This window comes from Aedes albopictus, chromosome 2, assembly GCF_035046485.1.
Source record: "Aedes albopictus strain Foshan chromosome 2, AalbF5, whole genome shotgun sequence".
Taxonomy (NCBI): domain Eukaryota; kingdom Metazoa; phylum Arthropoda; class Insecta; order Diptera; family Culicidae; genus Aedes; species Aedes albopictus.
In genome coordinates, this window is record NC_085137.1 from 312,592,706 (window position 1) to 312,606,396 (window position 13,691).

At 36.2% G+C, this 13,691-nt stretch overlaps 1 pseudogene; it reads left to right on the plus strand.

The window, feature by feature from the left end:
* The first annotated feature begins 216 nt into the window (after nucleotides 1-216).
* On the plus strand, nucleotides 217-12,805 carry LOC115269950 (uncharacterized; annotated as a pseudogene).
* The last annotated feature ends 886 nt before the right edge of the window (nucleotides 12,806-13,691 follow it).

Below are 13,691 nucleotides of genomic sequence, written 5' to 3' on the forward strand. Positions count from 1 at the left end.
TCCGAAAAAGACTAACCCTCAGTTCATTGAAGATATCCTATGCATAACATTATGCTCTACAATCTATAAAATAGATTCGAAAATATTTATGAATCGAATGCGGTGGAACAAGGCTTTTTGTTACGGAGAATCCTGATAAGCATCGAAGATGGGGATGCAAAACGATATTGGTGTCGCTTGTTATCAAACAAGCATTTGGTAAGCTGGTTATAACCAATGCAGGTAAGTTTCCCATTGATGTTGGGTTATCTAAAACTCTGGTCAAAAGAATAACTAGATCATGCTTGAATGAAAAGACCTCCGTCCAGTGGTACGGCCAGCGTACATAGTCATTCATTAAAACGAAAGGCGTTAAGCATTGGTGCCCATTAAGCCCACAACTGTTTATATTGACGCTACATCATGTTCTGGCAGCCGTACAGGACTTCATAGGGACTGTTCATAATCCACGAAGATTAAATTTTGGCCACCTCAGACCCCCTCCTGCCTCGTAGACTTCCGTCCATACAAAAAAAAATTATATTGATCTAAAACTGTCACACGATGGCTCACTAATATTCCCATGTATTTTTGGATATGCCGGACGAAAGAAGAAGTAGGAAGACTACTTGGGAATCTAGAAAAAAAACGGCAAAGTTTGAAAAATACGAACCGGTGGTGATGATTTTGAAAAACCTGAGCAGATAACCAGCAGATTAACTCGTGAAGCAACAACATCGAATCGGATTCGAATGGCGCAGAATGCTTTTTATATGATGAAGTAGATTTTATGATTTATTGTACCGTAATCCGGGGTAACATTGATCAGAATTTACGATCTTTCTTGAAAAATTCTCTTGTTTAACCAAAAGTCATATGTTTTATATTTTTAAAACAAGTACTGGCCCTCTGAGTATGTGTTTAGCTACTCGAAAAAGTATTGTAAAACTTTAAAACAAGTGTAAATAGGTTTTTTAATCTAATTTTTGATTTTGTTGGTTTTGGGGTAACATTGATCATGTCAGTGATCAATGTTCATTTGTGTTGAAAACACCCTTACTTACTAAATTCGGGGTCGCTGATTTCGAATTTGTTGTCCAAATTCTTACAAATTATGTACTTTTTAAATTATTTTAGGATTAAAATTCTCTAAACCACGAATAACGCCTAAAAATAGGCAATAGCTTTAGGAATTGATAGCCGACTTTTAATAAATCGTATATTTTACTGAAAAAGAACATTTCCATAAAAGTTTCGTTTATTAAATCCAACTCTAGGATATCATATTGAAGTAATACAGTGATTTCGACACTCATATTGTATCTAGTATTCACGCTAAGGATGAATGTTTGACAATGTATCTCATTACGTTACGAAACACAGTTATGGAAAAATCGACTAATTTCAATGTTTATGAAATTCAATTTTCATGAATTGCATGTCATTTAATAGCTAAATGATAGCAGATTACGATACACCATTCGATAGCAGAAACTGATTCAATGTGAAATGCTTGTTTGAACATTTCCTGAAGTGGGTCAAGCCGATCAATGTTACCCCGCTGATCAATGATACCCCGGATTACGGTATATCCATTCAGCCACCTTATAGGTGTCTCTTGATTACCCGTATTATCATCTCGCATGTTCGATAAGCCTATCTTGAGTAAATAATAGTTATTTTTGTAATGAGTTGCAAAAAGTTGATTTTTTCAGCACGAGTCGTACATTTATCCAACGAGGCTCGCCGAGTTGGATAAATACGAAGAGTGCTGAAAAAAACGAGTTTTGCAACGAGTTCCGTACAAAATTTTATGCAATGATTTTTTCATAATGCAATCCATTTGAGTTGCATAATGTTCATAATGCAACTCAAATGAGTTGCATTATGAACATTATACAACTATTTTTCATTATACAACTCATTTCAGTTGCATATTGAGCCAGTTCGGAAAAATTGGCCATTATGATTCCAAAATGAGTTATATAAAATGTAAATTATAATACTGAATTGCATAAAAGAATTTTGTGAGTCATCTGGTAAACAGCCAATAGCTGCGAGCAACTTATTCGTTTTATCTTGAAATATCAAATGTTGATATTATTCAGATGTGCCAGGAACATTTTGTAGAAAATGTTTTCTCTTATATCAATCAAACCAATATCAAGTTTTGTTCGCCAGTACCGTAAACCGGGGTCAAATTGATCAGCGGGGTGAAATTGATCAATCAGGGACTAGGGGGATTAGGGGCATAATGGACACCCTAAGCAAATGACTATGTTAGGCCTGTATAACAGACAAAAACTTAACATATTATCATTTGGCTTACAACTTTAACTTGTTTCCTACGTATTTTAATCATTTACAGCAGGTAGAATGTCATTATTGTGAAGAAATAATGAATTGTAAACCGTGTGTTTTTTGGGGCTGGCAGGAAAAGTACGGGGCGAAATGGACACCCATCGGGCATAATGGACAACCCTGCATATTTTATGCTGTATCATTCATAATATCGACCAGTTAAGTAGTTTTCCTACGGAGATCAATACCACATATACAGGGTGTTAGGTTCCTGAGTGCAAACTTTTTAAAGGGTGATAGAGGACCATAAATGGAGAAAAAAATTGTTCTACGCATATGGTCAAATCTCAACCGTTACGTAGTTATTGAACTTTCCATGTTTTTGACTCCTATTGCCTTAACTGGAAATCACTTGAAAATGGTCAAACTTATCGAAGTTTTTTTACCCTTATTCGAAAGATTAATGAATTTTCTAACAAATGGCATCTTTGAATCGATTAGTTTAGTTAAATAACTAAGTTTTCTAGAGCAAAATAGCTAAAAATAGTGTATTTTTATTGGGTTTTGTCAATTATCTTTGAAACATGCGTAATAAATTAAAATTCTTTCTTTGGCAAAGTTGTGGCCCCTGTTACACTCTACAATTCGTTCTTTGACACCAAACTTCTAGCTCTTATCGTTTTCTTGCAATTTTGATTTAAATGTGTGGCACAATGCGCAAAAAAGTGCTTTCCATGACAGTAGCAAATTTATGATCTGAAATGCGATGTCAAAATCAAAATTGCAACAAAACGATAAGAGATAGAAGTTTGGTGTCAAAGAACGAATTGTAGAGTGTAACAGGGGCCACAACTTTGCCAAAGAAAGAATTTTAATTTATTACGCATGTTTCAAAGATAATTGACAAAACCCAATAAAAATACACTATTTTTAGCTATTTTGCTCTAGAAAACTTTGTTATTTAACTAAACCAATCGACTCAAAGATGCCATTTGTTAGAAAATTCAATAATCTTTCGAATAAGGGTAAAAAAACTTCGATAAGTTTGACCATTTTCAAGTTATTGCCAGTTAAGGCAATAAGAGTCATAAACATGGGAAGTTCAATAACTACGTAACGGTTGAGATTTGACCATATGCGTAGAACAATTTTTTTCTCCATTTATGGTCCTCTAACACCCAAGTTTGCACTCAGGAACCTAACACCCTGTATAATACTCAATCTTAGACGAGTTTACATAACATCCAAGTTAATTAAATAAACTTTAGGCTGAAATAATCGGATTGATTATTTCCAACCTCTCTAAAACGCCTAACAGTATGCAATTCGCGTACATCCATTCGAAATTGCCAGTGTTCATTTCGCCCCGAATCGACTACAATATTAACCTTCCGTAACTCGCGCGGTTGACTACCTGCGATAGCACCACGCTAATGCTGAGTACAAAAAGCGAGATTTTTTCATCGTGTTGTACAAAATACAACAGCGCGATCGCTCGAGGGTTTAAAAATTGCTTTTTTTAAGTAAATTCTGATCAAAAATAAAATACTTCATCCATTGTTAAATCTTCGTATACATGTAGATAAGGTAACAATTCACTTGTTTTTATGGTGGACACACTCCAACACTCGTAATACCTTATTTGATGCTACTTTGAAATTATAAGAATTTCACCATATGAAAAACATATTTCAATTTCAATGATATTTTGGTTATTTTGGAGCAATATAAATGGTACTTTTGAGAAATAGAACCATGACTTGTTCCTTTACGCTTATGCATTAAAAGATTTGCATAAAGGTCAACGGTTTCGGCAAAAACAGGGGTGTCCATTATGCCCCTGATCCCCCTATCATTGATAACATCGACCAGTTAAGTAGTTTTCCTACGGAGATCAATACCACAGATATATAAATACTCCATCTTAGACGAGTTTACCTCACATTCAAGTTAATCAAATAAATTTTAGGCTAAAATAATCGGATTGATTTTTTCCAAACTCTCTAAAACGCCGAACAGTATGCAACGCGCGTACATCTATTCGTAATTGCCAGTGTTCATTTCACCCCGAATCGACTACAACATTGAAATTGCTATTTTGAGTAAGTTCTGATCAAAAATATAATACTTCATCCATTGCTAAAACTGCACATACATGTAGATAAGGTAACAATTCACTTGTTTGTATGGAGGACACACTCAAACACTCGTATAATACCTTATTTGCTGCTGCTTCAAAGTTATAAGAAATCCACCATATGAAAAACATACCTCAATTTCTATGATATTTAGGTTATTTTAAAGGAATATAAATCGTACCGTAAAACGGGGTATCATTGATCAGCGGGGTAACATTGATCGGCTTGACCGACCTCATGAAATGTTCAAACAAGCTTTTTTCATTGAATCAGTTACTGCTCTCGAATGGTATTTCATAATCTGCTATTATTCAGCTATTAAATGAAATGTAATTCATGACAAATGTATTTCATTAACATTGAAATAAATCGATTTTTCCTTACCTGTGTTTCGTAACGGAAAGAGATACATTGTTAAACATTCATGCTTAGCATGAATACTAGATGCAATATGAGGTTCGAAATCATTGTATAACTTTAATATGATATCCTAAAGTTTTATTTAATAAATTAAACTTCTATGAAAGTGCTCATTTTCAATAAAATATACGATTTTTTAAAAGGGATTCAATTTCTTAAGCCATTGCCTACCTTTAGGCGCTATTCGCGGTTTAGAGAATTTTAATCCTAAAAAAACATAAAAAGTACATAACTTGTAAGAATTTGTACAGCATCAGAGACCCCAAGTTAAGTAAGTAAGGGTATTTTCAACACAAATGAATATTGATCACTGACGTGATGAATGTTACCCCAAATCAACCAAATCAAAAATTAGATTAAAAAGCCTATTTAAACATGCTTTAAAGTTTTACAATACTTTTTCGAGTAGCTTAACACATACTCAGAGGGCCAGTACTTGCTTTAAATATATCTGGAGCAACATTTGAAAAGGGCCCAAGAGGTCTTGTGTCTTTTTTCTAAAACGCTCCGTAGGGCATAACAGCAGCCCGCCCACGCAAATGAACACCGTTATCCGAAAGATCGATGTTTGCTCTATCTGATAACGGTCTTAGTTTTTGTGAATAAGCTGAGGGGGGCTCAGGAGCGACGTGTGAAGTCATTGTTTACCAATGCTTGTATGCCCTTTTCAAATGTTGCTCCAGATATAACGTTTGCTTTAGCAAGAGGATTATTCAACAGAGATCGAAAATTCTGATCAATGTTACCCCGGATTACGGTACTTTTGAAAAATAGAACAATGACTTGTTTCTTTACGCTTATGCATTAAAAGTTTAACATAAAAGTCAACGGTTTCGGCAAAAACAGGGGTGTCCATTTCGCCCCGGGTGTCCATTATGCCCCTAATGCCCCTATATCGCCATCTCTGTTGAAAGTTTGTGTGGCCCTCTCCACACTTCTCCACCTTCTTTTGTCTGGCCGTTTGCTTCCTTCGGTAAGGTAAGGACGCACCTCAACGGCCGCCGTTCGAGCCATTTCTACTATTTTTTTTCTGCAATAAAAAAGAACATGTTAGTTGAAGCTGACTAAACTATGCGCACACATACAATCCCGTGAACACCCACACGTTGGGCGCTTTGCCAATGTGCCGCAACAGTTTAGCGTGAAAAGATTTTGCGAAGTTATTGGTCGTTGTGCGTGCTTTGTGGGTGGAATAAATAATTTGTGGCACGTTTTGCAGCCACTACTGCCAGAGGTATCTCCCGAAAGTCTCCACCTTGTCCGCGCTTCGTGTTTGGGATTTTATGTATTGCCACACAATTTCCACCTCCTCAGGGATTGCCTCCACCGGAAGGTGTGGAAGTTGCATTGCCGTTCGGAATGCCGTATACTCTACGTCGTTTTCGGGTATCCCCAGTTATGTACCGTCGTACTTTTTGAACAAAGGAATCTTACGAAGAAACACTACACACGGAAAATCTAACATTATTTTATAATTCAGATTTTTAACTGAAGAATCTAGTAGGTAATTTCACCAAATAATTAGTAATTCAATCAAGATGACGAGAAAACCTGGCTGAATTAGAGAGACAACTGATTTAAACGAAGGTGTGTCTGAACGTTGACCAGACGTATCCTTCGGAGTTTATGCTTTCACTAACAATGCTCAAATTTCCGTGACACATAGACCTGAGAGGTCGTAGCTGTTCACATTTTTCTAAGGTAGGGTTTTCCGTCTTCCTAAGCACCAACCAATAATGATCATGTTCATTCTTGCAGCCGCGTCATGGTCAATTTAGTATCATTCACTAATTTATGAATCGGCTTCCATATTATGAAAAAAATATTGTGAGGGGCCATTCATTAAGTACGTTACGGTCCTAGGGGGAGGGCGTTTTGTGAAAGTGTGACTAACGAAAATTTCCTATTTTAGCGTGACGTACCTAATGGATGCACTCTGAAGGCACTACAATTTCCTTAAAATAATAAGATTGAATATTTGTTCCTCGAATTATGTTTCCTTGTCTACGTTTATTTCGGGCACAACCTGAATAAAATTAACGGCACACTATCTATACAATACTATGGTGCACAGGATGGTCAAAAATTATATGACCGTAGTTGTTTATTCGAAAAGTCGACCAAATTATTTGCGTACACTCATTGCACAATTAGGTATGGGTCACACGCAATTATTAGTCACTTTCCACTAACAGGCCTAAATACTAATTAATTGCAAGCTTTTGTTAGCCATAGCCATTATCATTCTGCTTACCGTAAAATGGGGTAACTTTGATAGTTTTTCAGCGAATTTTATGATTATTTTTCTATCTAACAGTATTTGCCCTAGTTTTATATTTAAGTTTAGTAAATCCCAAGTAAACGCCTGAAAGCATGCAATTTCCATACTAAATTTCTAAATACACTACTGTACTTCCGAAAAGTATAAATTTATGCATAAATTTGAATATTTATAGATTTTTTTATGATGAAATCGGATTTAGCGAATGCTTGGCAGCTAGAAACATTCATTCGAATATTCATTACATGTGTGATACTGCTACGGTAGAAAAAGTTTGAAAGTGTCTCTGAGGTTTGCCAAACACGTAGTATTGAAAAATATTTGATTTATGTACTATAGAAATATGTGACTAATTGGCTACAAAACATGTAAACTCATCATTCAATAACCCTTGAGCCAGATGATGGCCATTTTCCACATATTGTTTAAAGTTTAGAGTGTTATTTTTGACAATTAAAAATGCCCCTCACATCGATCAATTTCACCCCACTGATCAATTTCACCCGAAATCACGGTATTAAATTCACTAGTTGTAAGATTTTAAACGCGCTTTTCAATTTCGCCCCAAAGTGGCATTTCCAATTTATTGATTTTTGGAGTTTTTTAACTTAAAGTTTAAATTTGTTGAACAAAATTCTGTCACATGGTTACATGGAGATCCACTGGGTACTGGTTTTACAGAAATTCTTTTGGCAATATTTGAATTGCCACTGACGTTATCCGCAAAAGTTGTTTTAAAGTGATCAATTTGACCCCGGATTACGGTACCAGAATTTCTTCTTATTATTGTCGTGTCCGAAACAAGAGGAATCCATTTTCAGGTCTGTTTAGTGTTGGTTCTTACTGCGAAATAAAACAAGTTATTTCCCGTTCGAAACTCATAAGACTGCTTAATTAATTTTCTTTGCCTGCCGTCTAACTTGTGTCTCCATAACATCCCGTTACGCTTTCATTTAATTTAAACTTTCTTTCAAATTGGTTTATTCTCTTGTAGATATTAAAATGGCCAGGTCCACTGTGCAGACTAAGGAGGTTGAAGAAAATTCAGAAATTTGTCGCAATAGGGGATAAACCTTCACTAATGAATACATACTTGCTTCGTGCACATTCCAGCCCGATATCCGACGAAGAACCGACAATGCGATAGGCCAGCTGGACGCCTCGCGTGTACTGCCGGAAGAGCTTCAGCATGTCGATATCCGGTGCATTTCCCTTCGTAATTACGAATGGACGCATTATCTTCGTTTTTGTGTTTAGGATGATTATTCCAACTTTATCCGCCATGTCTTCTATGTCTATGTTCTATGTGCCAATTTTTAGTTCAAAATTTCCTCTCGCCGGCACGCCCCATAAACGCCAACAATCAGCACTACCTTAAAATGTATAGTCTTTTCGTTAGCCACAGATATATATTCAAAATTTTACCTTTGTTGCCAAACAAATGTCATCTGCATTTTTCAGAAATTCAAAGATTTGTGCTTTTGTAAAAATCATTGATTTTTTTGGACGATATCCATCCGACTTTCGCTTCAGGAATGAAATCAAGTTTCGGAACCCACTTATATCAACACCCATATGCATATTTAACGTGCTCTTGAGCATGGAATAGTGGGTTCAGCAGCTAGATAACTTTTGGCTGCCCAATTCTCGAGTAAAATATGCAAGCATGCATTTTTTGTCGACTGAAACTATTTTATGTTTCGTGCGCCAGTCATTAAATCGTATGTATAAATTTGCATACAGCGATTTGGATTTTTCATATTTTTCAGGTAGCAGTCCAGTCAACGCCGCTTCCGCCGCAGCATCAACATCCATGGAGCTGTCCCAATCCGAGTCATTCATTTTTGAGTTGAAGGGTTCTTGAAATCGTTAACTGGTTTGGATGGAGCTTGACAAGTTATGGTAGGATGAACTGTCGGCCTTTTTCATGTCCTACTCTGACCAAAAGCTGAAAACCCATCTTTTCTCGGGATCTTCGGTGTCGGCATGTGTAAAGTCATATTGAATACGTGTTTTGATTCAAATAAAGGTTGCATAAATCCAAGTGGGAAGACAGCTTTTGCTCTAATGGTAAATCTGGAGTAGAACACCGAGCAACTCTGAGCAGCTCGTGTTGCTCACATTTTAAAATACATAGCACCCTGTTGTTATGTTAAGTAAAGTTCTGACATCCAAGAGCCGCGGTTGAAGCAAAGTTCAAATATAAATGTGTGTTTTTGGAACAAAACTGAAGACGATGTAGGTAACATATCACTGCGCATCAAAAATACATTAAAGTTAGAAGGTCTGGCAGGAAACGCCACGGTGGGGAAGCTAGACCTTGATCATATCAAGTCTATGGAGCAGAAATGCACTACTGAGAGGAGAGGATCCGGAGAATTGTACCGGCGGATGCCACCAAATCGTTGGAGGATTTCTACGGCGTTTACGCGGGACAGCCTAAGCTGTTTAAGTTTACCGCTGGAGACATTCGGTCCTCCAAACCCTCGCAGCTGCAGTGGAGATAAACGGGCTGCAAAAGTATTTGGCAGCGACTCCAACTCCTCGTCCGGCTCCGTCTTTGAACGCACATATATGCCCCGTTGATGAAAATTCTGGACTCGTCAATCGGCTTCTGCACCATTTCAAGCAAAGGTATTAAATTTCACAAGTCAATACTTTCCAAATTCATGACTCTATAAATATTATAGCCTACAAAACATCCGAGACCTTGAGTATGTGCCAAGTCTCATAAGATGCATAACCTCAACGTTTGAAAAAGGATCTGGAGGAAAGGACATTGGATACATAAGTTGCCCTGAATGTGAAGCTAAAAAGAAAGATAGGCAGCTGAGAATTATCCGGGAACCTACAAGGAGCTGGCTGTTATTGAACATCAACTGTCACGTCATCAATCATCTTGGTTCATCAACATCATCAACCGTCACTGAAAAGCGCAGACCCGAAGACTCTTTCGCGACATCAACAAAGTGGTTCCGTAAAAATGACACGGCCAATACACCAAGTCTCATCGAACCAACATATCTGGAATGCCCATAGGTAACGTAAACGAAGCCGTTGATGAATCCATCATCCAGGAGCTCCACGCCGAATCAATCGACAGCAATGACAGAGAATTGCAGATCCCGAAGGTAGTAACCGACCAGGATGTGGGCGTTATGGGTATTACTGTATACTTTGGAATAAAATGAGACTCGATTTAGAAATAACTTTCAATTTTATTATAGAGAGTACCGTAAAACGGGGTATCTTTGATAATGCGGGTAAATTTGATGGTGCGGCAGGCATTGAATAGTTTATCTTATAACTATGATTCCTTCAACCAGTTAAGAAAAAGGCAAACGTAGATCAATTCTATACATATGAAAGTTCATCATAGACGTATTTTCATTAAAACCAAGTTAAAATACAGTCAGGTCTTTTTTTACGCGGTTTTCATTTACGCGGCCGCGTGAATAAAAACTCCATACAAAAAAAATTTCATCGTCTTATTTTTGCATGATTCGTCGAGAAATGGTGAGACTTTTTTTACGCGGTTTTTTGAATTTTGAACTGAGTTTTATTTTAACGCGGTACGTATCCCCCGCGTAAAAAAAACCTGACTGTACAACTTTTTGGACTAAAAATAAAAATTGTTAATATTTTTGTCAATAGTCAACCCCTTCAAACAATCTGCTATACGACTCCGTTACAACTATTTTTTCAATGAATGGACTCTTATTCTCGTTAGAATCATCATAGTAGATTCCAAATCCGTCCTTGAATCTCTTAACGAAGTGTGTTTTTACGAAATGGAAGCAATTTTGTAAATTGTGACATAAATCCCCATTTCTTTTTTGTTTTTTGTTTTTTTTTTATCTGTATTAACGAGATTTTTAGCCCTAGGCTAGTTCATCTCGGGACCCACGCTTTACTTCCCTTCCGAAGGAAGAACTCACATTTTGCGAGTTTGTCGGGAGTGGGATTCGATCCCAGGTCCTCGGGCGTGATAGTCAAGTGTTCTAACCATCACACCAGGTCCGCTCCACCTTCCTTACATTATTATTATTATTATTATTACTATTTATTAACGACACTTTACCATTATTGTGTCCTTACATTGATAAACGCCTAGAAGTATGCAATGTCCTTGTAATATCAAGTAGATAAATCTGTATTGTTCAAAATTTGTTAATAAAACATTAAAAACAACAAAAAAAATAAGAGAACTCACCTTGAATAGCATGTAATCATATGTTGATAAACCATTAAACATATATTTTTACAAAAATAATCATTTTTGATAGCTAAATTCACTGTGTTTTTCACTTAGTGCTTCACTAACACATTTTTATATGTAGAATTTAGTAAAAACCAATGTTTTGATATAAAAATTCTATCTGATATATTCCACAAAGCTTCTTTCACCATGTTCATACTCCTAAGATTTCAATCTGTGATTGTTTCTTAAGATTTCTGAAAAACACATCAATTTTTCAGGGCATTATCAAAGTTACCCCAAAATGAAAATCTGATTCTCGCTCATATGGAAAACTAAAAGTCGCCCAAAATATTTCAGATTATCGAATCTTTCAATTGCAATTGATAACTGATACCCCAGTACTTGTTTTAAAAATATAAAACTAGGGGGAATACTGTTACATGGAAGAATATTAAGAAAAATCGCTGAAAAACTATCAAAGTTACCCCATTTTACGGTATGTACCTACATATTACAATGATAGAATTGAGGAACATGAAACGACTGGCTTTCTTGTAAACCAAAAAGATTTCCACGCACGAAAGGTTAAAAGGATCTAATATGCATGCTAGAAGATACACGGAAGTTGAAAATGATGTTATGACTTACGAGTACAGCTTATTACCGATTTTGGCAACACGAGCTGCTCTCTAAAATAAAAGCTCTCATTTTTGAGTAGCGCCCATGCCGCACAGGGACTGTGTTGGAAACACACATTTTATTAAATTGCTCGCACGCTCATATTTTTGCAAAATATCAATATTTTTCGGTAGGTTGAAGGTGGTTTATAAACCCAGTGAGGTTGCCATGTCGAAATTATTGCAAAATACATGCTCATATGAGCGAACGAGCAATTTTAAAAAAATGTGTGTTTCGAACACAGTCATGTGCGGCATGGATGTTTACTAAAAATGTGCAGGCCGAACACATTTTTGAGCGTAGCCGTTTTTGCGTGTGAATCTTATGTTGCCAAAATGAGGTGTTGCCAAAATCGGTAAAATTTTTTTGTGGATTATTTTTAACTTTTATGCCAAATTGACGGCTTTTATTATAAATATGGACTATTCACAAGCTATAAAACGATTCCTGTAGGTGACGTTCATAAATTACGTCATGATTTGTAAAATTGTCGATTTATGAAAATTTAATGAATTTTGATTTTTTAAAGAAAAGTAAGGCTAAAATAACAATACATTTACAAACACAAACGATTTTTCTGTAAAAATTGTTGGTCAAAATTTTTTGTTGCCAAAATCGGTCAAAAATTGTTGCCAAAATCGGATGTTGCCAAAATCGGTAAGAAATTGTTGCCGAAAACGGGTGTTGCCAAAATCGGTAAGAAACTGTATCTCACGGCTGGAAATTCATTCTTCGAATATGTCTTCCAATACGACAACAATGTGTAAGAAAAACTATTCAACGGCATCTTCAAAAACATACAATTAATATCGGAGAAGGTGCTTTGTATATAAAAGGATTGAAAAAAATTCTCACAGCTAATTAATATCCCATGGCTGTTGTCCTCTGTGAAGATGGTACAAGAATAGCAGCAGCAGTTCACTATTATTGTGGGAAAGATTCAATAAGAGGCTTAGTGGTACCGTTCGATTCAAATGGACTACCTTTAAGAAACTTATAAGCGAAAATATTTTTTCTAACTTCGGCAGTGGTGCGCTGTCAGATCCGCTAAACAGCGCATCATTTCCAAAGTTAGATCGTACGCATGGATTTGGAGAAAACTATATTTGCGCTTCAAACTCTGGGTTTCGACTGGATTGATTATATTATGGTCTGTTAAAGGCACCAGCGGATTGTTCCTGAAAAAGGTTGTTAACGTTAATCAACGATTAACGCCGTTTCCTTAATTCGTTGACGTTGATTGTAACGATCAACGAATTTCGATTTTTCAGGCTCGTTTATTAAAGGTAACGTTAACGCAGAGCGTTGATTTAACGTCAACGATTCAGTTAATTTTGCGTTAATAATGAAAGTAACAGTTATAATTTCAATTATTCAGTGACCGAATTCCGGCGCACAATTTCTTCGAAAAAAAAAGACATTTATGCAATTCAGTATCATAACTTCTATTTCATTTCATTATCATAATGGCCCATTTTTCCGTTTTTATGTAACTGAAATGAGTTGTATAATGAAAAAATCATTGCATAACATTTTGTATGGAACTCGTTGCAAAATTCGATTTTTCAGCACTTTACGTATTTATCCAACTCGGCAAGCCTCGTTGGATAAATGTACGACTCGTGCTGAAAAAATCAACTTTTTGCTATTCATTACATAAATAACTATTTCTTCCATTACTCACCAGCAAGAA